At 44.8% G+C, this 13,404-nt stretch overlaps 1 long non-coding RNA gene across 1 annotated transcript; it reads left to right on the top strand.

The window, feature by feature from the left end:
• The first annotated feature begins 503 nt into the window (after window positions 1–503).
• LOC140845267 (uncharacterized) lies at window positions 504–4,337 on the top strand. The gene is made up of 3 exons (XR_012124084.1): window positions 504–597; window positions 2,965–3,021; window positions 4,240–4,337. It is a non-coding gene; the product is annotated as an uncharacterized lncRNA (long non-coding RNA).
• The last annotated feature ends 9,067 nt before the right edge of the window (window positions 4,338–13,404 follow it).

Genomic DNA, 13,404 nt, shown 5'->3' on the forward strand with positions numbered 1-13,404 from the left:
GGGGGGCGATAATTTTGGGAGGCCCTCGGGACTGAGTCTGAGGGGGACTGAAGGGTTCTGGCTCAGTCTGTGGGGGAGTGACGCGGTCTAGCCGCGCCTAGTTGAGCAGGTCCTGAAGTGCGGAAGGGGGGCAAAGAAAATAAAGATAGAATCGGACCCACGTTTTGCCAGCCAGCAGCCCAGCTGCTTGCCTCCGCCACTGTAGTTGGGCTTGAACTCATGGCTCTGAGATTAAGAGTCCCATGCTCTACTAACTGAGCTACAGCAGAGCTCCAGTTGATTGCTTATGGAATGTGTAAACAGAATGTTCTTTGTTCTCCATTCCTGCCACATCAGCAAGTGGGGGAAGGGCGTAGCTAGAAGCAGGGGCGGTGTCTCTACACATCCTCAAGGTCTCCCTATTTTCAGAGTGAGGAGTCTTGGCTCCTCTTCGAGGACAAGATACGTTTTTGTGGACAGATAACTTCCAAGGACTGCACTGGTTGTTCTCAAGCTTGTGCTTTCCCATTCTGCGTTCAGACATGGGGGAAGGTGCTTTCCCATTCTGCCTACAAACATGTGAGAAGACAAAGGCGGTCCCCAACAGGGGAGAAACAGGTGATGAGGGCAAAGACAGAGGAGGCCCCTGGGACCTAGTTAAAGGGGGGCTGAAAGGCTCAGGCTTAATCCACGGGGGATGAAGGTGGAGGAGATGGTGGGGGAGGAAGGGAGAAAGGCTGTTGTAGGAGAAGAAGGGGAAGGGAGTGAACGGGAGGCTTCTGTGGGGGAGACGGCTTGCAGGCTAAGAGAACTTGGTGGGGGCAGGGGGAGGAGGAGGTGGAAAGCTTCGATATAGGGAATCTCCTTCCATTTTTTCAGGCGCTGGCAGTAGTTAAAGAGATCGCGAGTGATGTTAGGATCAAGAGTTCCCCCTACAGGCCATTGGTTGTTATTGTCTAGGTGGTATGTCGGCCAATCTTGGGAGCAGTATTTACAGAGAAGTTTTGGTTTTATATCAGGTGTCAGGGAGAGGGTGGCTAGATACTTGAGCAGGCATTCAAGAGGTGAATCCTTAGGGAGGGATGAGGAGGCTCCTATGGCTAAAGAACAGAGAAGGAGACAAACAGGGGAAGACGAACAGAAATCCTCGGACTGGAAGCAGACCACAAGGAGACAAAGGGCATCCCTGATGATCCTTGGTGGTCTGCGGAAACTCGGATACGAGTCGGAATTTCTTAGGAAGTGTGGGTCGTCACCCAGACTTCCCTAAGAAGGCAGAGTGCCAGAGTCACGAGGTACCTAGTACTAGGAATTTTCGGCGGACGGAACGGATTTCAGCAGACAGAATGGAAGGAGGAGGGGGAAAAAAGGGAGCGTTCTCATCCACAAAGGAGTCATCTCATTTATGGCTGTTGGAGGAGGGCCTGAGGGTCCGCCGCAGCCATGAAGGCCTGAGGCGCAGAGAATTCCCTCCTCGTCCCCGAGCGTCAGGGCCTTGCCAGACAATCACGATCAACGGCCCTGTGATAGCTCGGGGGAGAGTGGCCCACCCCGGGGAAATTTTGCTTGAAAAGTTTCGGCACTGATGGAAGGGACAGTGAGTGCATTTATGACTGTCGGAGGAGGGGCCTGAGGGTCCGCTGCAGCTGTGAAGGCCTGAGGCGGGGAGAGTTCCCTCCTCATTCCCGAGCATCAGGGCCTTGCCGGATGATCACGGTCAATGGCACTGCGATAGCTCGGGGAAGAGTGGCCCACTCCGGGGGGAAAACTTACCTAAAGGCCAGAGAGGAGTGGTGAGTGTGATGAGCCAGCGCCGGAAAAAGGGGACGAGGGCAAGCTGCTGCTGGTGTCAGGGGGAAGACGGGGCCCAGTTGGGGTGTCCCGTCTCCCGGGTTTCGGCACCAATGAAAGGAAAGGAGCGACACACAGCAGCAATTCACTGGAGAATTCCGCTTTATTAGGGAAAGGTGCTGGGTTATATAGGAAGGGGCATGAGCTGATTGAGGTGTCACTTCTCTGGGGCTGGTGGCTATTGGCTAGGTCCTGGGATTGGGAGCTGGGAGAGAGGTGATTGGTCTTCAGGTGGTGCCGTTAGGAACCGAGGACCCAGAAGAGAAGCCGGAAGTTTGCCATCTTACTGGTGGGGGCCCTTCACAGGGGACACTGGTGGCTTGGACTTAGCAGTCACAGTAAGGCCAAGCACCTCCAGCTGGCCATGCACTCTGTCCAGAGACAGCATGAACCTCAGGGGGGCTCCACACCCTCATGCTCTCCAAGGAAACAGCCTCTGATTCCTGTCACTATGGCAACTGTACTTCATCTGCCAGGTTGCTTGGGTGACATCATCAGCAATAAGTTACTGATCCCCTGCAACGGTAACTAGTTGCCATGGTGCTGAACTATGTAAACAGGAATCTGCCGTTCTTTTCCAGGTCAGGGCCCCTGACTAGCTGTAAGTGTAAGGGAAAATCAGGGGAGTGAAAAAAGAACAGACATCCAGCCAAGGGGAGGCCTGCTGTCAGACAGCTGCTGAGTCACCATGTCTCAGGACTTGCCCAAATCAGGACGGCTGTTAGAGCCTATGATTTCTGGGCAGAGGGGAAGTTTACACTGTAAAGGAAGGGTCCTTCAGCACAAATACACACAAGTTCCCATCTGTGTTTCCTTCATTTTAGAGTTTCTTTGCACAAAACTTTATAGTTAATTGAGGCAGCCCTCTCCTTTCCTCTCCCCCACACTGCCATCTATAAAGGCAGTTCTAGAACAACCTATTTCTGGAATTTTAAAGTAGGTTTTTGTCAAAATTCTTTCTGTGGGCTTCTCTGTTAGTAGAACAGGTGGGCTCCATCCACAGCCTTGTCTTCAGAAGCTTGGTCTTCTGAAGGTATGACTTTCAGCATCAGGGCCCCCTCCCATGATTAGCAAAAAGCAGCACAGTATCAATGCATACATAATCTGTCATTTTTATTGCTTTTTCCCTAGTAGTTTGAAATCTTAAAAGGAAGAGAAAATCACACCCATCTCTGTTCAACCCACCCAAAGGTCAGTATGTCCCTTTTCCTGTAGCATTATATTTCTCAGAGCAGGGTCACACTCATTTGCTCCTAGGTCTCAAACTATTTCTGTAAATAATTTTTAAATATTATGTATAACACAAATCAGTGATTACCAGATAAAGTTCTAGTTCCTGGCGTGACAAAATTGCTTGTGCCAGATTAGGCAGTAAGATGGATATGAGAAGGGTGAAAATAGGGTGGGGCTGGCCAAGAACTCATAGGGTTAATCAGGTAAAGCCAGAAAGGACTCAGAGTTAATACCCTTTGCAATGTGAGTTCATTCCACATGCTCTGAATCTGAGCTGACCTTGAGATCTTCTCTAGCGAATGCAAATGAGATAGGACAGAGACAAGGGACAAGCATCATGGTTAATTCTCCTAAAAATGGGAAGATACGAATAGCATAATAAAAATAGGAGGGACTTATCTTAAGGCTAAGACTCCATTTTAAAAGCAGAGAGTTGGGGAGTTAGATTCCTAACTTATTCTTTGGTAATAAGCCAACAACCTATCTCAAGGCAAGGCAAGCAGTCCTAACTGATACGTTCCCAGTGCTGGGGGGTACCCACCATCCTGGAGAGGAACAGGAAGCTTATCCCACAGAATTATTTAGGGTACTGATTGTGGATAATGACATACTGTTTCTCACTGGAGACAGACATCATGAGACCTCATGAAAGCTTACACCCCTAACCCTTTACCTTTATCCCATTCTTGAAATCCATAAAAGATAGAATCCTAAGCCCTTAAGTGCATCTTCTCTGAGGCTGCCCACAGTCCCCTTTCTTGGAGTGTGTATTTTTTTTTTTGAGAGGGCATCTCTCATATTTATTGATCAAATGGTTGTTAACAACAATAAAATTCTGTATAGGGGAGTCAATGCTCAATGCACAATCATTAATCCACCCCAAGCCTAATTCTCATCAGTCTCCAATCTTCTGAAGCATAACGAACAAGTTCTTACATGGTGAACAAATTCTTACATAGTGAATAAGTTCTTACATGGTGAACAGTACAAGGGCAGTCATCACAGAAACTTTTGGTTTTGATCACGCATTATGAACTATAAACAATCAGGTCAAATGTGAATATTCATTTGATTTTATACTTGATTTATATGTGAATCCCACATTTCTTAGAGTGTGTATTTTTAAAAGACTTCTTTCTTCTTAACTTATTATGTTTTCTCTCTGTGCTCTTCCAGTTCTATCCTATCACTGTAACTCCAGATGGAAAACATGTTCCCAGCCTGGGGCAAAGAATCTTGAAGCTGAAATCAGATAAAGAAGAAATAAAGTGGGAGAAACCTATTTATTGCTTACAAGCAGTTATCTGCTTCTGCTTACCAGTGTGTCTCTCTCATGACCTGGCTGCAAAAAGGGACCCCTCCAAACCTCTCTGGTTCAGATATGCCCTTGCTCCCCCACCCTTGTAATCACCTATTGATTTGGACATGGACTACTTCTCTCTACCCTGTAGGTGGAGACCCCTATTGATATGGAGATGCACTGAGGCCAGGACAGAGATTCTGGAAATATTGCAATTTTACCCATAGCCCATCCCTCCAGAACTCTTGCCTCACAATCTACTTTCTCCCCATCTTCCTCAATGGCCCCTGTGCGAGAAAACTAGAGTACTATAACCAGACGAATAACATCCAATAACAACAGCAATAAAATCACAATAATCCTCAAGCCAGAGGATTCAGCTAGGTTCAAAGTTCTATGCAGATAAAGTCCATAGCTCACCCATTCCACAGGAGCCAGTAACTAAATGGGTAGGGCATTCAGAGCAGTCATCACGCAGCAGCTGCAGCCAGGTGATGGGTCCAGGCCACAGGGACTGTAGAAGAAAATAACCTTAAGGGTGGTAAGATACGTGTTTTAATGATGCTAGCATAGGCAAATCTTGTCCGTCAGGTAGGATGCATGCAAAAGAGTGGTCCTGTGATAGGATAGTGGCAGGAATGGGTTCTCATCCTGGTCTAGTATACCAGACCTTCACCCCCTCTCCCTGTGGGAGTTACAGATGGGTCAATATATAGGGCTACAGGAGGTACATATACTGGCCATAAAGATAAAACAACACTTCCCTGTAAAATGCTCTTACCTCCAGATGTTTTGGGTACACTATCATGATCTTCGGGGGCCATTCTGCTGTTACTCCAGGAACACACAGAAGGCCAGTTCCAGGCCTTTTCCCCAAAGTGCCAGAAGAGCCAGCCATCACTGGTCCATGTGTTGAAATGTCTAGGGCCATGTCCACTCAACAGAGTCTCCAGGGTTTAACACAGCTGGGGCTGGCAGCAGGATGTTGCTCTGTTGGCCATATCCTGGCTTCAATAACTCTTTTCTGGTTTGCACATACAGTTGTATAGAGGAGGCAGCAATGTGTGCTAGCATGTCCACAGGGCTCAAGGCTCCTTTTTGGGGCTTTTCATTCAAATGCCATAGCACTGTCCAGAAAACAAACTGACCGGCCCCATAGTTTTTTGGTATCCGACTTCAGGCCAGATTTCAACAAACCATTGTACTTCTCTATCATGCATGCCCTAGTAGGGTTATATGGTACATGAAACTTCCACTTTATTTCTAATTGCTGTACCCATTCTTGTAACATGTCCAGTAAAGTGGGTACCTTGATCGCTCTCAATCAAGGCCGGCTATAGGCTGCAAAGAGACATTCGAGGCCCCTTTTGGTCATTTGCTGATCTGCATGACATGCAGGAAAAAAAACCAACAGTCCAGGAGTGGTGTCTACACAAGTCATGGCATAGCGATACCCTTCTGATATATGGTCAGAGGTCCAATATAGTCTATCTGGCTCCTGACTAGGGATATTGGCCCCTTTACTATTGTCCCATGTTGCTGCAGGACTTGGTGTAAGTCCCTCTTAGAGCACATAGGGCACTCTTTCCAGGCTCTGCTGACTTCTTCAAAGGGCAACGGCAAGCTGCACCAACAGGCTACAGCCCACATTGTCTTTTGCCCCGCTTGCATCAAATGCCAGTGTAGCCATTGGGCCACATCAGAGGCAGGCTTTTCTTCTAGCCAGTGCACCTGGGCCAATGTGTCTGCTTCATCATTCCCAGGGGATGCCAAAGGCAAATGGCCAGTCACATGATATATGGTAACTGCCTTAGTCTGACCAGAGGCCCATAGGTCTTGCCACAACTCTTGCCCCCACTGGGGCTGGTCACCAACCATCCAGTTGGCATGGTACCATGTCAGTAGCTACAGGTTCAAGCCCCAGTAGACTGCCCAGCTTTCAGTGCAGACAGCTATAGGGGAGGGCTCCTGGGTAATCACAAGCCATACTGCCCACAACTCAGCCCACTGGCTGCCCTTCCCCTCTCTGTCCTCCATCCATACTGTCTCAGTCTTAGAATGGAAAGCCACAGCCCTCCACTTCAGGGGCTGCCTACGACTGGAGCCATCTGTATACCAAGCATCTTCAGGTATAGAGGCTTTTCCCTCCTGATAAGGATTCTCAACTACCAATGGCTCAAAAGCAAGTTCTTCCAGCTTTCCACTGGTATACATCACTGGCCCAAATAAGCATTGGAGTTCTCCACTTAAGGGGCTTTTGGAGAGGGCACTACACTGCTGTAAATATGTACCCCATTTGGCCAGTGTAAGCCACTCTGTGGCCTTTGGGTCCAGTCTTGCACCCACCCTGCAATGGGATAGGTGTTTATTACCTTGGTTGGAGCTGTTCTGGTGATGGGCTCTACAGCCAACAAGGCATGATACACAGCAGCCAGTTGATTCTGTATCAAGGTATACCAGATCTCTGCTACTTTCCATAGTTAGGACCAGAATCCAATAGGTTGGTGCATCCGTTCAAGCCACTGCCAAAGGCCCCATCCATAAGCATCTTCAGTTACATGAACATCTAGATCACAGGGCTTTGATGAGTCCATTACATGCAAGGCCTGTACAGCTTTGACTGCTTGCTTAGTAGCAGTAAAAGCAGCTGCACGTTTCTTGGACATCAGTCCCACCTGATGTCCTTTCATACCAGCTGGTATAAGGGCTCCAAAATTTGTGCGAAGTGTGGAATAAATACTTTCCAGTAGCCCAAAAGACCCCAAAACTCTTGTAATACTGCCACAGTGGTAGAGGTAGGGAAAGGCTGGACCTTGTCTATGACTGCTTCAGGAATAATTTTGGTTTTACCCGACCAGACAACCCCCAAGAACTACTAACAAACCAGGTCCCTGAACCTTGATGCTATTCACAGCTCATCCTTTCTCCTGTAGATATTGCAGCAGTATAAGAACTGCCCCTTCTAAATCTGCAAGAGAATCAAATGTGAGCATAATACTATCAATGGAGTGAAACAGCTGCATTATTTGTGGTTTCTTCCATGTGGCCAAGTCTTGGGCTACAGGTCTGTGACAAATGGTGGGATTGTGGCAGTGTTCCTGTGGAATGTCCACTGCTGGCCCTCCCCCGTGAAGGCAAACTTTCCGACTTTCTTGTGCTATGTCAATGGAGAAGAAAGCATTAGCAAGGTACACAACATATTGATACATCCCTAGTTCATGACTTAGTGTGTCCATAAGGGCTTTTATAGAGGGACAGCAGCATGCAAAGGGGGTGTGACATTATTCAATTCCCTGTAATCCATGGTCATATGTCAGAAGCCATCTGGCTTTTTCACTGGCCACACTGGGGAAATTAAAAGGACTATGAGTGGGCTTTATGATGCCACCTTGTCCAACTCCTGTAGAGTTGTGTCCAGTTACCTTGGGTCCCTCAGGCAATTTATATTGCTTAGTATTGCACCCAGAGGTACAGGCAGAGCTATAGGTGGGTGCTTAGCATGTCCTCCCAGAACTGCCTTTACCACATGTACCCTCAGTCTGCACTTGCCTGCAGTGGTCTGTAACCACAGGCTCTGCAGGATATCGACCCCCAAAATATATTCAGGGATGGAGAAATATACACAGTATACTCCTTCAGGGGTAAATGCCCTATCCCCAGTGGGCTATGGGCTTTTGGGCTTTCTTCACTCTAATTACCTTACCCCATAGCCATCTATCACATCAGGGCCCCAGAAAATGCTCCTGGTTGCCATAAATCAGAGAACATTCAGCTCCTGTGTCCACTCGCACCAGGACACATTGTACATTCACAGGGGACCAATGAATTGCTAATTCTACGTGTGGCCTCCAGTCTCCCTTATGTCCCCCAAGGTGGGGCCCTTGACCACCCCATCAGTCAAACCTCAATGCCCAATTGTCCTCCTGCCTGGGTGACAGCCCAGGCAAAGCCTGAGCACTGTCCTCCAGGAAGTCTTGCAGGGACACAGGCCAGACATGGGGCTTTGTCTCCAACTTCTGTGTCCTGGACCTCAGTGACTGGAATTGCTGCTCTGGCTTTAATCAGTACCACAGTTCTAACAAGATCCCATTGAGCTGCCCATCAAGTTTTCTTTCACTACCCCTGCCTTTATCAAATCAACCCACATCTGGGTTCTCGAGACCTTCATGGGGCCCTTTGTACTTCTCCTTTCAGTTGTAGCTCGTACTTCTTTCCAGGCTCTTATTGTTTCAACCTCCCCCAGATCTGCTAAAGTACGAGTAGCCTCACTTACGGGTTGCCCTATGTGGGGGGCAAGAATAGTCACTAGGAACCCAAGGAAAGATGGGGAAGCTATATGGAGCACCAGATTTCTCATTCCTTTGGTGAAAAACTCCTCATTGGGGCCCTGGAGGTCCATGTTATAGATGAAATTTTTCATGCCCAACTCCCATAACACCTGCTGGAGCTGTGCATACGTTTTTCAGCTAGTAGGTAAGTATGGTAAATCACCCTGATTAGGCCAAACTGCCCTGATGGCTTCTGTCAGCCAATCCAGAAGCGCCTAATTCCCTCAAGTGTGTGGGTACTTTGCAGTGCTGCTGGAAGAAAGGGTGAGTCATCAGGGTAACTAGTCTACCCATTTCAGAACCCAACATAACCCAGAGACCCAAAAGCCATGTAGGCACAGGTTATGTTGGCTTCTGCCAAAACCAGATGCTCATGTCCACCAGCTCCTCCTGGGTATAGGGGCAGAGCTTGAAGGGCTCCACAACCTGCTCCACCCCATGAGGAGACTGTGGTTGTTGGGTTTTTATTTTCTTAATTATAACCAGAGGACCTGGTACCTCCGGCGGTGGCCTTTGTAACAGTTTGACTCTCGGCCCTACCCCCTCATTCTCCCCTGACATCTCCTCTACCATATCCAGGACTAAAGGCACCACTCTTTCCTCCTTCTCCCCCATGGCCTTTTGCAATGTGGATTCTCCTGCTGCCTCCTCCCTTGTTGCTAACGTACCTTCTAGGAGCATGACCCATCTTCTCAATAACTGTTTCTCTTCCTTAAGGGCATCCCATAGGTCATTGCCTAGCTCATCCAAGTGATGCTGAAGTGTGTCTCTCTCCTCAATAACCCTTTCCACTATCTCAAGAAACAAACATCCCACAATCCCAGCTGCTACACAGCCACTCAGGGCCTCTAAGCAGTCTTCTATCTTACAGAGGGCTAATTCCACAGCTTCCAGTCCAGCCATTTAGGAGGTCCTTTTCCCTAGACCAATTCCCCAATAGGGGTTCCCAGAGTGGAAGCCCCATGCATAGGGGGCTCCTGGGTGAAGTCGCACCATCCACCACTGCCCAAGGTAAGTTGTCACCCTACACAGCAGCAGCCACTGGGACCTCCCCATGGGGGATTTCTGGGTATCTCCCCACCATATGTGGGGCATCCTGCCCAAATGTCACACCCATGAAGGCAGATTTTGGGTTCAGAGGTTCTGCCGACTACTGCCAGGTGTAACTTCCAGGGCTGGGGAAGGGTGGGGGGAGGGGGAGATATGTTTCCAGTCTGGGGCAAATAACCTTTGAAGCCGAAATCAGGTAAAGGGAGAAATAAAGTGGAAGAAACCGCTTATTGCTTACAAGCAGTCATCCACTTCTGCTTGCCCTTGTGTCTCTCTACCCAGCTGCAAAAAGGCACCCCACCAAACCTCTCTGGTCCAGATATGCCCTCACTCTCCCCACCCTTGTAATCACCTATTGATATGGAGGTGGAATACTTTTCTCCACCCCTTGGAAACACCTATTGATATGGAGATACACTAAGGCCAGGTGAGAGATTCTGGAAATACTGCAATTTTACCCACAGTCACTTTGCTATTTCATTCTATTTTCCAGACTTTGAGCACAAGTCTTTACTCTCTGTCCTACTTCAGACAAATAAGGAAGGGTTACTGAGAGCTCTGATTTGAGCTTGCAAGTTCCCATCCTTGAGCTTCCCCTTCCTCTCTGCTTTATTCAAGTAAACCTACCTTTGTTTACCTTGACTCTGGCCCATTCCTCCCTTAAAGTGTGTTCAAATAAAACTTTTGCTCCACTTCACTACTGTGTCTCTGTCCTTCAATTCTTTGTTGGAGTGGGGACATGGACTGAGGAGAACAAACCCAACCCCCTAAGACTCCTTAAACACTGAATATATGTATGATGAACAAAATATAAAAATAACTATAAAAATATGGAGACCAACCAAGCAAGAAACTAGAGGGAATTTAATCCTTGAAAAAAAGGGAAGTCTACCAAGTGAGTTCCACATTTAACAGGCATTTCTCCTGAGGCACCTTCACCCGTCCCTGCAGCACATGAGGAAATAGAGCTCAGGCAGAAAGGGGCAGTTTGACTAGCTGAGAAAGGAGAGGATGGAGCACAGAAATAGCTGAGCAGCTGGAAACTGAGGGGTAAATCTGAGAAATGTGTGAGCTCAAAGAGGGGAACCCAGAATGTACATGCAGACACCTCTCTAGTCCTTGCTACCTTCTCAATGGCACATATACAGGATGACATTTCAGGGAACCTAGTGGAAAAGTCAAATATCTGAGCAGGGATTTTGGAAGCTGCTACAGTCTTAGGGAGACCAAGTTTGGGATTCAAGACAGATATAATTAGAAGGCCTTGGTAAACATCTTGGGCTTTTCATTGAAATCACAAAGGATCACATCCTAGGTGTAATTACAATGTCCCAAACCTAAGGGATACAGCCTAGGGTTACAAGCAGAACTGAAATACTTCTGTCCTAACTAGGCTTTGAGTTTTTCTGCCAAAAATGTAATCGTCTGCCAAAACAAACTTAACACTTTAAAGGAAGATAATATAACTCACAGTGTCAACCATACATCAACCCAAAATGTCCAGTATACAACAAAAAAATAGTTGGCAAGGAAGCAGGGAAATGTAAACCATAATCAAGAGAAAATTATCAAAAAAGCAGACCGATATGTGAGCCAGATGTTAATAGACAAGGAATGAAAATCAGCTGTTATAAGTATGTTAAATTTATAAGAAAATATAAACAATTGGGAAAACTCAGCAGAGAAATAGAAACTATACAAAAGAAAATTAAAATTCTATGAATTAAAAAAATCAAATGAAAAATTCATTGAATGAGTTTAGTACAAAACCGGATACAGCAGAAGAAAAGATCAAATTTACAGAAACTGTCCAAACAGAAGCACTGAGAGAAAAAGATTAAACAATAACACAACACAGAATCTAAGATTTGTAGGATAATAGCAGTAGTCTAACATATGTAATTGGAGTCTTAGAAGGAGAGACATGCTGGGTACAAAAAGTGGTTGAAGAGATAATGACTAAAATTTTTCCTGTATTAATGAACTACATCAACCCACAGATAAAGAAGCTGAGCAAACCCTATGCAAGATAAATACAAAAAGGTCACGTATAGGCACATCATAAGCAAGTTGCTGAAAAACAAAATAAAGAGAAAAATATTTAAGGTAGACAAAAAAAAAAGATATTTCTTTCAGAGGGACAGTACTAAGGATGAAGGCTATCTTTTAGACCATAGAGGCCAGAAAGCAATAGAAAATCTTTAAATGCTAAAAGAAAAAAGGTAAGCCCAAAATTCTATACAAAACAGAGTGAAACATCTTTTTTAAGTGAAAGAGAAATGGAGTTATTTTTAAACAAACAAAATGTTTGAGAGGTCATTGTCAGCAGACCTACACAAGAAATGCCAAAGGAAGCTCTTCAAACTGAAAGAAAATCACCTGAGATAGAAACTGGAATCTGAAGGAATAAAGAGCATACACCAGAAATGGCAAATGTGTGAATAAATACAAAAGACTACTTTTTCTTAATGTTTTTAAAAGTCTACTGACTTATTAAAGCAAAACAAGTTTAAAAAGTATTGTATGGTTTACAAAATATGTAATAATAATACACAATAGGAGAGGCAAATGAGTTATATTGTTGTAAGGCTCATACATTTAAAGTGATATGGCATAATATTAACTTAAGGATGCTTAATGTAATTTCTAGAGCAGCCTCTTAAAATAATATAAAAGGGTATAGCTAAAAAGTCAGCAGATTAAAAAAAATGAATACTAAAAATTACTTGATTATTCCAAAAGAAAGGAGAAACAAAGTAAACAGATATGACAAATAAAAAACAAATAACAAGAAGGAAGAATATTAACACCACACATCAATAATTACATTAAATACAAATAACTAAACAGTCCAGTTAAAAGGCAGAGATTGTTGGTCTGGATTTTAAAAAACAGATTCAAACTATATCTTGTTTACAAGAGATATACAATAAATATAATGACAGATAACTTGAAAGTAAAATAACAGAAAAAATTATGCTATGAAAATGCTAACTAATAGAAAACTGTTGTGGTCACTTCAATACAAGAAAAAGTAGGCCTAAGATAAGCAGTATTACTAGAGATAAAGGATATTTCATAACAAAAAAGGGACAATTCTTCAAGAGGGCATAACAATTCTAAATGCTGATGTATCAGATAACAATTTCAAAAACCATAAGGTAAAACTGATAGAAGCTAAAGGAAAGAAAGACAATTGCATAAAAACATTTGGTTAAGATGGATAGGTAAAACAGATAAAAAAATCAGTACATAAATGAAAAAGTTAAACATCAATCAACATGACTTACTTGACGTTTATACATTAAAGCCAACAACTGCAGAACATGTATTTTTTTTACATGTACACAGAACATTCACCAAAACAGAGTATATACTGAGCCATGAAACAAAATCAGTAAGGTCAAAACAGCTGAAGTCATACAAAGCATGTGTTCAGACTATACTGAAATTAAAATACAAATAACAAAAAACCTAAAAAGTCCCCAATTGCAACATCCTTCTAAATTCATCGGTCTAAGAAGTCACAAGAAAATTTTTAAAATATTAACCATTTGAGAATTAATGAAAATACAAAAAAGTATACTCAGAAATGTATAGCTTTACATGCATTTATTGCAAAAAGAACACATTTAAATCAACTTCTAAGCTACCAATTCAAGA

Source organism: Manis javanica, chromosome 12 (assembly GCF_040802235.1).
Source record: "Manis javanica isolate MJ-LG chromosome 12, MJ_LKY, whole genome shotgun sequence".
NCBI classification, from domain to species: domain Eukaryota; kingdom Metazoa; phylum Chordata; class Mammalia; order Pholidota; family Manidae; genus Manis; species Manis javanica.